Here is a 12178-nt window from a genome sequence, read left to right on the forward strand (position 1 = left end):
CTCTGTTCAAGAGGCCACAGGCCTGCCAAAGCAGACAAAAGAAAGGTTTCTGTTGAAATTTATATCAGTACTACGGTAATGATGCCTTCCTTCCTCTCTCCCCCCATTCCTTTCTACCCTCTTTTCCTCTCTTATCTATTAAGTGATGGGCATGGTCTAGGCACATAGCATCAAAAGCCTCCTGTGAAAATTCACAGCCCACAGCAGACAGAGGCCTTTAATTCCACCCTTACTACATTATGTGGAAGTATCTAGAAAGGGACTAGGATGTCGGGTGCAGTTGGACATTAAGGACAGGGCTCCTGAGACTGATGGTGGTAGTTAGGAAAACTTACTTCTGTTTTGATCTGTTTATTAAGGGTCTGAGTTCATATTTTGTTTGTATGTGAGTCTTTCTTTCTTTCTTTCTTTCTTTCTTTCTTTCTTTCTTTCTTTCTTTCTTTCTGAGAGTGCAAGTGAACGAGGGGGTGGGGAGAGAGAGAATCCCAGGAGGAGAAGAGGGAGAGAGAGAGAGGGAGGGAGGGAGAGGTAGAGAAGCGGGGCTCACTTGAAGCAGGGCTCTTGCTCACCTGAGGTGGGGCTTGTGCTCACCAGATGTGGAACTCAAACTCATGAGCCATGACATCATGACCTGGGCCGAAGTCAGATGCTTAGTGACTGAGCCACTCAGGTGTCTTCAATATTTCTTTCTTTAATTATTTACTACATATATATTTGTAAAGTGTCAGGAACAGGATTTATACTGTAGTCCTGATAGACCACATCTGATTAGCATTTTAGCCGAGGCCTAACTTTTAAAAGATCTTTTCTGGCAAAACTCTCTCCTTTTCTTTGATGCTAGCTGCAGGGAGGATCTTTCCCTTTGGTCTAAAATATACTGTGCTTTCCTTGGTTCAGGAATAGGTCATCAAATACTGGTCATTGTCCCAGCATAACCCTATCCATGCTGTGCTTATCCACTTCACTTCACTTTACTCCAAAACATTTGGGAACATTTGCCAGGCGCCAGGGATCCAAGGACCCTCAAACACTGGCTTCCTTGTGCTTCCTGGTATTGACAATTTACCTGGTGGCCACTGGATGGCAGTATGTCCCATGAAATGTTCATTTTATGGGGCAGGCTCCTCCCCCCACCCCCCCAGGCCTCAGGCTCAGAGATTGTTGTTCCTCACTTGGATTTGTTTAATGCACACTTCCAAATTGAACCGACAGCTTGTATTATAGCTGTGCATGTGCAGTATATGTGTTTAATTATACTGTGGAATTAAATTCAAAAGGGTGAGAATGTGGTTACATGTATACGCTTCCAAATCTGCCTTGAGTTTGTAGCTTTTGCCTGGGGCTCAGTCAGGGGTGAAAAAACTGCAGGGGAAGCCGAGGGAAGCTTCAAACCCAATGGCAAGTGGTATCTACTTGAGCATAAGGGTACTGCACAAATTTTGCTTCCTGGGCCACTGATAACCATGACCCTGAGGTCCCTTCCCTACCTGCCTGCAGTCCCAGGTTCAACAGATGCCCAGCCTCTGTGCTCTTCCTCTGCTCCCAGCTGGGTTGTCTCATGAACCGTGAGATCATGACCTGAGCCGAAATCAAGAGTCGGATGCTTAGCCGACTGAGCCACCCAGGCGCCCCATGGTAGTTTAAATTATTTAAACGTTTCTCATTTTCTTTGAGCTGAAATCTGACCTCCTGTAGGTTTCAACCAGTGATCTTCATTCTTTCCCCTTGGGCCATTTGGATAAGACCTGTGGATATTGTTACATTGCACATTTTGATCTGGCAGATCTCCATGGGGTCAGAAATTCTGCATCTCCAATAAGCACTCAAGTGATGCTTGTCCTCATGGTTTAAGCACCACACTGTGAGTAGCAGGGGAGTAGAGGAAAAACTTTGGGCTTTGCAATTATCTTTGGATTCAAATCCGAGGCTCTGTGACCTCGGAAAAGTGATATTCAAGTTCCAACCTGTAAAATGGGGATAATAAAGCCTAAATCAATAATGCCTAATGAATTTACTATAAGAATTAAATGAAATTATGGGTTTGTATGGACTAGGAATGCTTCCAGCTGTACGTAAAAGAGACCTGACTAAAATTGGCTTAAACTACTGAAGTTTCTACTTTCTGTGTAACAAGGACTGGCTGCTGGCATTTGTTCAGCTGCTCATTGATGCAATCAAGGATCCAAGTTCTTTATATCTTCTTCCCTGTTATTCTTAGCTTATTGACTTTTAATTCTCATGTTTCTTGCCACATGGTCATACGATCATTGCCATAGCTCCAAACATTATATGTGCATTTAAAGAAAGAATAAAAAGGGAAGTGTCATTAACGGCCAAGTCTGACTCTTTCATCAGGAAAGCAAAACACTTCCTAGAAGCCTCCCAGCAGAGTTATCCTATGTCTTATTGGCCAGAGCTGGGTCAGAGCTGGCATAACAAATCACTGTCAAAGAGAATAGGATTGTTATGATTCATCACCTTGGGCTGGGTGCGTTGCTGCTCTGAACCAAATTGCAGTTTTGTTTTGGTAGGTGTTCTGGTATAATAAGGTACTGTAGGCTAGGTGGTTTTAAATCAACAAATATTTATTTCTTAGTTCTCAGGACTGGAAAGTCCAAGATCAAGGCACGAGTAGATCCAGTGTTTGATGAGGCCTGCTAGTGGTTCATAGATGGCTGTCTTTTTGCCATGTCCATACAGTCCAGAAAGAGGCAAGAGAGCTCTCTGAGGTTCCTTTTATAAGGGAACTACTCCTATTCATGAGTGCTATACCCCATGACCCAGAGACCCCGCTTCCTAATACCATCATACTAAGGACTAGGATTTCAACATATGGATTTTGGGGGACACAGTCCATTATGGCAAGGTCGAAATAGGGGGTTAACATTAGATAGGAAACTATGTGGTTTTTAAAGCATGTCCATAAATTCATTGACATGCCTCCCTTTTGGAAGTAAGATCTATGTTCCTTCCCCTCAAATCCCATTTGTAACCATTAGAGTATGTTAGAAGTGATGCCGTGTGACTTATGAGGCTGAGTCATAAAAGACCATGCATCTTCTACCTTGTTTCCTAGAACACCTGCGTCTAGAGTGTGGAGATGCCTTGTAAGAAGAGGGACTCCCTTGGGGCTGCCATGTTGTGAGAAAGCAAGCCACACAGGGAAACCATATGTGGATGGTTGGTCGGCAGTCCTAATCTTCTAGTTATCCCGGCTCAGGTCCCGACAGGTGAGTGAATGAGCCTTTAGATAATTCCAGTCCCCCACCGTTGGGTGTTCCTAGCTGAGGCTCTGGAGTTGTGCACAGAGGCAAGCTATTCTTGTCATGCAGTCCAAATTCCTGACTCACAGAATCTAGAAACATAATTTAATGGTTATTGTTTCAAACTACTAAGTTCTGGGGGCATTTTTTAACTAGTAATGGTAACTATAATAGAAACTAATAGAATTTGCCACAGAATGTTTTCCATAACACCTGGAAGAGAGTGTCTGCTTAAACTATGCTACTTATTAGAACTTTTCTTTACTCTCCAAAACAATTTACTTCTTGGCACCAAGGATTCAACTAAGCAAGCCATGATAGCATGTTAGTTTCCTTCTAGTGTTTCTCACTTGAGTTTATTTTATTTTCCTTTACCAACCTGCTTGCTTTCCTCTGAGTGTGTCAATGGTGATATATGTCTTTTTTTGAGGCCTGTTATCCAAATCTAATAATAATTACAGTTGAGATTCATTGAATGATTACTATGTACCAAGCCCTTTGATAAGCACATTAGTTTATGAGGTAGGTACCCATATTATACCCATTTTAAAGTTGAGGAGACTGAGGCACAGAGGGGATGAATACCTGCCCAGTGTCACAGAGCTAGTAAGTGGTAGAAGCCAAACCATCTAGTTTAGCTGTTCTTCATAATGGAAAGCAATGTGTTGCTTGTGTTAGGACTATTGAAGTAGGAGCATGGGCCAAGCAATGCCTTTGAGATTATGTGGGGTTGGGGGGAAGAGATATATTGCATATATGAATAGCTCAGTAAAAACCATGCTGGGAGAAGAAGCCATTTGGAAGAGTTTTCAAGTCCCCAATTCCTGTATCTTGAGAAATCTTGGCATTCTCTGGTACCTGATATTTGTCCTTGAAGTGACTAGAAATACTGGAAATACTGTTCTTGTTGTTCACCCTCACTCCTGACTCTTGTCCTGCCCAGTTGAAAGCCAGCAACAGTTTACTGAATCCACTTTGCCTCTCTTTGGGATATCTGTTTCTAACTTGCCTTCTTGGTGAAACCTTCTCTTCCTTTTTCATTTATCTCCCCTTCAGGGAGAGATAAAACAGACTAAATTTATCTTAGAAAACACTTCAGGGGTCCTGGTTATCACTACCCCATTCCAAAAGTGCTCATAATACATAATACATCCTTTCTCCTTATAACCGTATCAGATAATTTTGACAGCAAATGACATTAAAATCACTGAATCCATCTCCTGTTGGAGAACTAGAATAACGCATACTTGTCATCAGTCATTTGTTCATAACAAGAACTTTCCCTCCCCCAAAACTCTCCTTATTGAGTTGCCAGAGCCAATCACTTCAACTTTGAAAACTTTTGGTATTGACTGTTTTTATTTCTAAATAATAAGCTTAATATTTTCCTTCCTTTTAAAATTGTGAACATTTTCTGTTTATTTTCTGCTAGAATTCTCATGCCTTCTATTTTCTCTTCTATTAATATTTTCGTATGACAAAGTCAGGTAATTCAATCATCTGTTTTGACATTTCTTTGACTATGGAGAGATTGCTGAGCCACTTAGGGCACTACGATTACATTATGAAAATTTTAAGCAAATGGAAATAGAAAAACACATCATGAACACCCAGTTGCCTATTATCTCTCTTAGTCATAACCTAACATTTTGCCACATTTGTTTCAGGCCTAAAACAAAGCATTACAGGTACAGTTGAAACCCTTTGGGTTTGTCTTCCCCAAGTCATTCTTGCTCTTCTCTCCTTATAACTTTAGAATAACCACGATACTGAAGTTGATGTTTGTCCATGCATGAATTATTTTTTTACTTCTATTATATATGTATGCATTCCTAAATGGTATATTATTTTGCTGTGTTTTAAAATTTGATATAAATGGCATAATTCTGTGATTAGCCTTTTGTGTGTACTTTTCTCCCCAACACTCACTTTTGAGATTTATCCATGTTGATACATGTAACTCTGGCTTTTAAAACTAATATGTGGTATTTTATTGCATGACTATACCACACAATATATAAATCCATTTTCCTACTGATAAACCAAATTATATTTTTATCCATTTTTTGTCACTATAAACAGTGCTGCAGTGAACATTCTCTTAATTATCTTCTTGGGCATACGTGGAAGAGTTTTCTAAATATGGTTTTAGTATATAATATGCATTGGTAGTTTTACTAGGTGTAAAATTGTTCTTCAAAATGCCTGAAATAATTAAATGCCCTCCAGCACTGTATGAATGTTTTCTTGGAATTGTCAGACTTACAAAAAATTTTTTTAATGTTTATTTACTTTGTGTGAGAGAGACAGAGACAGAGACAGAGATGAGTGGGGGAGGGGCAGAGAGCAAGGGAGATCATGACCTAAGCCGAAGTTGGATGCTCCACCGACTAAGCCACCCAGGTGCCCCAGAATTGTCAGACTTTTATTTTATTTATTTTTATTTTTTTTTTTTCTAACCTCATTGGCATAAAATGGTATGTAAATGTGATTTCAATTTATATTTCCCTTTTACTTATGAGGCTGAGCATCTTTTTATGTTTATTGGCTATTCCTTGTAAATGGTTGTCTCATTTTTAATTTGCTCAGATTTCAACTAACGTATTGTTAGTTTTTTCAAACAAGTGTTCTGACATCTGCTAAAGATTGCTCACGATATTTTCCATACCAGCTAAGATGTTTCTGGCCTCCAGTAACAGAGCACCAACAAACAGTAGCTTACATAACAAAGACATGTAATTATCTCACATAATAAGAATCATGGCAGTAGAGGGCTCGAGGGTAGGTATAGAAGCAGATTTGAACCCGGCTCTTCTTGTTTTTCTCTTCTGCCAACCTGAGCATGTTAGCTGTATGTCTTGGGTGTCCGAAGACCGCTGCTGCAGCTCTGAAGAGCGTGTCCTTATACCACACAGGTTGGAGCAGAAAGGAAGATGGCAGGAGCTCAAACTGAGCCTTTGCCCTTTGCTCTCTTTTACTAGGGTACAAATTCTTTCTTAGAATTCCCCTGATGCCTGTTGCTTAATATCTCATAGGCCAGAACTGGTCACATGTCTGATAAATTAGACAAACCATTGGAACTTGGGTATAGGACTCCCCGATTGATTTAGGCCAATCCCAGTCCCTCTTGGGAACCGGACAGATTGCAGCCCCAACAAAATCTAGTAGTGTGGGGAAAGAGAAAAATGGCCCGAATACCTCTTCTTTCTCAAATCAACAAGGAATCTATCCATTCATTCCTTTTTCCTCCTGGACACCTTCCTTCTTCATCTTTTGTCCAGCTATTTCCTCCCATGGCCTGCTTCACAGCTTTCCCTTTACTACTCTCCTCTGTTGGATCTCTTACTGAATGCCACATTTTCCTCTTTCTTGTTTTTATCTCTGTCCTTTTGGAGGAGCCCAAAACTTCAGTAATTTCCTAAGAAACAGTGCATCAGAGATGCATGCTCTGAACCTTGCTTGTGTGCAGTTGTCAATATTCCATCCTTACATTTGATTCACCACTTGGTTGGTATAGAAAGTTTGGTTTCAAATAGTCTTCTCTCAGAGTTTTGGAGGCATTGCTCCATTATTCTTTTATTTCCAATGTCTACGAATCCAAAGCCATCCTGATTCCTGGTCCTTTGATGAAAACTCTCCTTCTCTTCTCAAAAGCTCTCCAGATCTCCTCTTTATCCCTGGCCTTCGAAATTTCACACAGCTGTACCATGGTGTTGGGCATTCAGGAAGCTCTCTTAGGCAGACATCTATCTGCTATTTTTCCATGTTGTGTTTTTTTTAATTTAAATTTAAATTCCAGTTAGTTAACATATAGTATAATATTAGTTTCAGGTGTACAATATAGTGATTCATCACTTCCACACATCGTCTGGTGCTCATCACAAGTACCCTCCTTAATTGCCTAATTCCCCCATCCCCCATCTATGCCCTCATTGGTAACCATTGGTTTTCTGTCTATAGTTATGAGTCTGTTCTTTGAGGCAGACTTCCATCTTGCAGTCATGGGAAATAGTCTTGTTTTATGCCTCTGATAGTTTCCTTCCCTTAATTTTCTCTATACTGGACTTCTGGAACTCCTGTTGGTTGCAGGGTAGATTTTCTGGATTAATCTCCATAGCATTCTTATAATATTTTTGGCCGGCTTTTCCTCTCTTTATCTTTTTATTTTACTTTCTGTGAGTCTTTTTGGCTTGTTTATTAAGTTTTTAAATTTGCTTTCATACTTTTAATATCTAAGAACTCCTTGTTCTTTAATAAATTCACTTTCATGGCATCATATTTTATGTATAAAATATGGCTCTGAGGATACATTGTTTTAGAGATTTTCTTCTGTTTTCTGGATTTTCTGTTGTCTGTAGATTCCTTTTCTTTTGTTTGTTTTTAGTTTGCTTTCATGTCTCTCATGGTGGAATCTTTATTCCTATGTATGATGGCTGCTTGTCTATCCACATTAAAGAGGCAGAACTGAAATACTGGTTAAAAGCTCAGAATGCATGGACTGGCTTGTTGACGAGGGGACTTTGTGTAGGTATTTGGAATATAGAATGACCTTTTGATGGGATAACCTCAAAGCCAAAATATGCAGGCCTTTATTGTAGGACCATTTCCAGTTTGGTCTTGATAGGACCTAACAGTAGGTCTCTGTAGCATCAAGTTTTTGCAGTGCTAACTTACTCATATTATTCAAGATGCTAAACTTCCTTAGGCCTCAGTTTCCTTGTCTATAATCAGATGGAATTGGGCTAGGTGACCTCAAAGGACTCTTTCCACTCTATGGTTTTATAATATGATTCAGGACAGAGATTAGTTAAGAGATAGAAGCATATTAGAGGGAATCAACTATGCTAAAATATAAAAATCCTTTGAAGCTGTCAGGAGATCAGCTCCTAAAAATCTAATAAAAATTTTGACTCACTGGGGACATGACTCAATGGGAGATAATTAGAAATAAACCTGGGAGGGAGGACTCAAGGAGGGCTAATATTCAGCAGCAATGCCTTAATTAATTTTGCCTATGCCCTTGGGATGTTGAAGTCACTAGGTTTTGCTGTCTACCTCTTGGAGCTGAATTGCACATGTAAGCTGGACATTGCTGATTGAATGGGGCATTATAGATCCAGAGAGAAGGAAGGAGTATTAGATTTTAATTTATAATAACCCATCTAAGACCCTGGGTCTTAGGCTGACAGTTCCCTACACAAAGGTCAACATCTTGGAGGATTTCTAAAATTAGATTCTTGTTTACTCCTAAGATGATGCTGTGTCTCCTCCCTCTGGGGCTGCATGAGGTTAAGGGACCCCCAAAAGGTGGTAGGAAGAACATTACTTGGAGATTTCACATTTCTGCACAGGGATTTACTAGGGTATGATGTGTATGTGTATTAAAATTAACCATAAGTCCTAGTTTAAACTCTGTTTGCTTACTTAGACTGTCAATTCCTGCATAATTGGTGCTAGTGTCCCCACTTTTTATGTCTCACTCGTACAATGTGTGCAGTTGGTGTTTATTACACATTCGAGTAAATGCAGCTATTGAGATGCAAACATGCCATAGAAAACTGCTTCCTTTTTCATTCACCTTTAACTCATGTAGAAAATCTATAGGTCACCATCCAAGCTCAGTGTGTTCTAAGCAGGTTGAGGATTGGAACTGAGGCTTGTTTGAAAGATAAATGTACATTTAGCTCCATTTGACGGAATTCCAATGTCACAAAATACCTCGAGGAATAACTTCCCAGCCGATACTCCTTACTTCAGCAGCATGACTGGTCCTGCTGTCACCTCAATATCACATTGCCTGAGTAGAAAATATAGCTAACCTGTCATGATGGTATTTACACAGAGCACAAGAGAGAGTGATGATGGGGGAGACATTTAGGGGAGATTTCCTGGATTTACGATATTGATTTTTGTTCTTTGTATGAGGAAGAAATTAACATCTCTCTTCCTGGAAATATGTTCTCCGTAATAAGCCTGGTTAACTTCATGAAATACAGCTTACCAAGTCAGTGATTGCCAAGAAGGGGGACTGGGTTGGATTCAGAGAGGTGCAGGCAATTGCACCCAGCGTTGGGGCTCTATTAGACTGCAGGCAAGGAAGGGGAACATTTAGACTGTCTTTGGTTTTGGCAAAGCTGATGAAAGATACTCTTTAGTTGGGAAAACCTGTTTGAGAAAGTTGGAGGGGAGAGAGAGGATTTGCATGATAGCACAGACTTGGGGGCTACTTTTTATGCTTTTATTTTGAATAAAGCCATTCACTCATTTATCCCCTGAACAAGCATTTACCAAGGGCTAGACACCATCCTCATCACTAAGGATGTAAGGAATTGTCTTTTGGGAGCTCAGAGACCGGAAGAGGAAACCACCAAAGCCAGCCTCATTGAAGTTGAATATGGGGACTAACTCTTCAGGGAATTCAGGATCAGCGCTGAGCATTATGAAATGGGAAACTTAATTTGGGTAAAGCCTAATGTCTGTGTATTACCTTTTAGTTAAATGGCGCCTAGCACAGCATCTGGCCTGAACTTTGAAATCTTTCCTTCTAAAAATACGCCTTTCATCATTCCTCCCTTTCTTAGTGGTCCGCAGTGATTTCTTATGTAGCCCACAATGAGATCAAAAGCCTATGCCGGAGTTTTAAGATTTCTCATACATTAGCTTATCTCCCTGTCTAACCAAATAGGAATAGCCACCCCCTCTCCCCAGGGGGCACGTTCCATCTCTGAAATTGCTCTGTCAGCTGGTGCTCTCAGATGGAATCTTCAGCTTGCTAAAATGTTGGTAGGTAGCTGCTGCCCTGAGGAGCCCTCCTACTCTCTCAGGTGCACCTTTGCCTGGGACCCACCCACCCTTCCACATCCCAGGAAGGAAAGGGTTAGCACCTGGCAATGCAGGGAGACACCAGCCTCAGCACCATCTGCTCTGCATGGTCGGAGCCCAGTCTGGACAGCTGGTGAAATATTTGGCATCCACCCTGTGCAGCCCCGGGGGGCCTACTGTGCACTCTTCCCACCTTCTGTGCTTGCTCTTCCTCTTCCTTGCCTGTTCAGATACTTGCCACTTTTCAAGACCCAACACAGCAAACTCCATCTATGCATTTAACAACTGTTTACTGAAGGCCTAGAGCCTAGAGTTTGGAGCGGGGAGAGAGATGTCCATCACATAATCATTCAAATGAGTATAAATTGTGTAATGTGGGCCACTACCCAAGGGGTGTGGTAGGGGGTTGGAGTGGTAGAGTCTGTGGGAACCTGCACCTGGACATTTGACTGGGCCTCTATATCCAGGCCCTGGACCGGATCTGGAGTTGGGAAAGGGAAGGGGAGATCAGGGATGCCTTCCCTGTGTTCCTGGCCTTTGGGCTGAAGTTTGATATACAAGTGGACATTAACTAGGCATAAAGAAAGGGGGTGTCACACAGTAAAAGTGGCACGTATGAAGGCTCTGGGGTAGGGGAGGTATGTTGTGTTTGGGGCACTGACAATGGCCAGTATGGTGGCCTGTAGGTCCCCTTTTTTCCCATGGACTGTTCTATGACTCCCCAGAATTATATCCTTATATCCTCTTATTGACTCATTAATAAAGAGATTGATGGCTTCACCAAGCATTAATTTAGGACCTAGTATGCCCTGTGAAAGGCTCTGGGAATACAAAGCCTACTATAAGTGCTCATAGTGCTTATTTACTCTTTCCTTTCCCTTTTGTAGCCCTTAGCCCACTTTTAATTTTTGTTCATTGCTTCTTCTCCCTTTCCTGTACTTCATCAGAGGCTTTAAGTTATGTTCTGAAGGCATTGTCTGTCCTCTTTATTAGACTATCCCTAGACCCTAGAACAGAACCTGGCATATAGTAGGTGCTCAAGATATATTTGTTGAATGAATACTTGTGTTGAAGTAAAGCCTGATGAGACATGGTTGGGACCTTGAGGAGCTTATGTCTGGTAACTGTTTTACATAGTGCTTTGCATTATTCTTTAATTGCTTCATGTTCAGAGGTCTGTCTACTAGACTGTTAGCTCTCAGAGGGTGGGATTTGTCAGTTATGAACTGTGTGCACAATCTTAGTCTAAGAACTCACAAGAATGAAAGGACCTAATTTGAGTCAGAATCCAGAAGCTGATGGACAGAAGTTTGCCAAATAGAGTCAATCCATCATGATAAAACAAAGTCCTTTGAAACTTTCAAGAGTAATTAAGAGACAATGCCAAAGCAATAACAATAGCAATAGTAATAATAATAATAATAATAATAATAATAATAATTTAAAAAAATGATAAAGTTTAACTTGATTCTCTCAGTGCTATGGTGCTTTTCCTGTGAATTCCTGTCTTTGCAGTACAGAGTTCCATATTTATTGGGATCAAGGAAGGTATTTAACCTGCCAGGTAAGCACCTTATATATTTTTTATTTTTTTGACATTTGAGAAGCTGAGCAGATGGACCCAATCTCTGGCCTCTTCCCATCTCAGTTTATTGGATCACTGGCTGAACTCTCACATATAGAGGTGACACAAAAAGCTGGTGGTGTTATTATTACCTCTATCTGTGGCTTATTGCCTCCATTAAAGAAAAACAGGTCTGATATGGGATCCTTCAGCCAGGGATCCGAGCAGACTAGCCTGAGCCCCAGGGGATGGCCAGGGGTCATTTTATACCACTGTGAGCCTGATGCAGGAAGTTCTTAAGGGGGAAAACTCGTTAGCCATGGAATGGGATTCTATTTGGGGTTTTGCAGTTCTGCAATAACCCCTCCAGTGACCTCGCCCAGACTCGTAAGTCTGCTGGTCGTGCGCTGGCTGGTTTGGCCTTGTCTTCTGTTTTAGGTAATGCCTTCGAGGAAGAGAAGGGGGTGAGGTTCACGGGAAGAAATGAGCCCAAAGGAGATTCTGCCAATTACTGCACCTGTCAGTGTTC

General features: G+C 41.1%; 1 long non-coding RNA gene across 1 annotated transcript in view; it reads left to right on the forward strand.

The window, feature by feature from the left end:
- Window positions 1–3082: 3082 nt before the first annotated feature.
- Window positions 3083–12178, forward strand: part of LOC147578962 (uncharacterized) — a 115223-nt gene continuing 106127 nt past the window's right edge. The window contains exon 1 of the long non-coding RNA XR_015253092.1: window positions 3083–3230. This is a non-coding gene — a long non-coding RNA (uncharacterized LOC147578962). The remainder of the gene's footprint in view (window positions 3231–12178) is intronic.

This window comes from Puma concolor, chromosome B4 (assembly GCF_028749965.1).
Source record: "Puma concolor isolate L17-30 chromosome B4, mPumCon1.1.hap2, whole genome shotgun sequence".
NCBI classification, from domain to species: Eukaryota; Metazoa; Chordata; class Mammalia; order Carnivora; family Felidae; genus Puma; species Puma concolor.